General features: G+C 42.2%; 1 non-coding gene across 1 annotated transcript; it reads left to right on the forward strand.

Annotated features, from left to right (window-relative positions):
- The first annotated feature begins 488 nt into the window (after positions 1–488).
- LOC140632772 (U6 spliceosomal RNA) lies at positions 489–595 on the forward strand. Its single transcript, XR_012030464.1, has one exon. It is a non-coding gene; the product is annotated as a U6 spliceosomal RNA (small nuclear RNA).
- The last annotated feature ends 322 nt before the right edge of the window (positions 596–917 follow it).

Raw genomic sequence — 917 nt, forward strand, 5'->3', positions numbered from 1 at the left:
ATTCTTAATACAGGTTAACACATCAAAGAGAGAATCCCTGATAAGTACATCCATATCAGTAAATTTGGCCTTTCATATTCTGCCTTCTTTGGTCTAGTGTTCTTAGATTCCCATTCCACACATATTTACCAGTTTTCTGCCTATGTAAATTAGAAAAATCTGGCAGTTATTTTGGATCATAAAATCTTCCTTTCAGGATCAGACTCTGAACTTGTTTCCTTGTAATATGCTGTATCTGCCCCTAGTTTTGGGTCTAGTTATGGGTCTAGTGGCAACAAGGGGTAGTAGAGTAGATGTTGAAGAGTAAGTAAAGGTGTGTCCTTGAAAGGCATCTGCTTCAGGTGAGGTTAATGCAAGGATTTCAAGCACGGGAAGCCTAATCTCAGTCATGGAGAGTGAAGGCAAGGAAGGCTCAAAGTGACTTAGGGGTAAGATTTTCAGCTTCATCCAACCCCATGCCAATGTCTTCATTCCAAGTCTTAGAATTAGTACTCACTTCGGCAGCACATATACTAAAATTGGAGCGATACGGAGAAGATTAGCATGACCCCTGTGCAAGGATGACACGCAAATCCAAGTCTTAGAATTAGACACTGTCCCAATCCTCATCCCAACTTGCACTGAGAGACATAGTCTATGAATCCAATTTACATTTAAATTCTGCAACCCTCACCATTAAATCCTGGGTCTGAATTTGCAGCTACAAGAGATTTGAGATACTTTCAGGACTGCCATAGAATTCCCCTAATCAGGACTTGAGCTAAGACTTTACAGAGCTGAGTGTGACATTTTCCTTCTGTAAGCACTCCAGTGCTCTCAGAGGAAGGCATACCCCCCGCCCCACAGTCCTCCTAGTCATCATTATTCCCAGCAGCCATTTGATCTCCCGAGGCATCTGTTTCAAGGAAGCTCTTCAT

This window comes from Canis lupus, chromosome 4, assembly GCF_048164855.1.
Source record: "Canis lupus baileyi chromosome 4, mCanLup2.hap1, whole genome shotgun sequence".
Taxonomy (NCBI): Eukaryota; Metazoa; Chordata; class Mammalia; order Carnivora; family Canidae; genus Canis; species Canis lupus.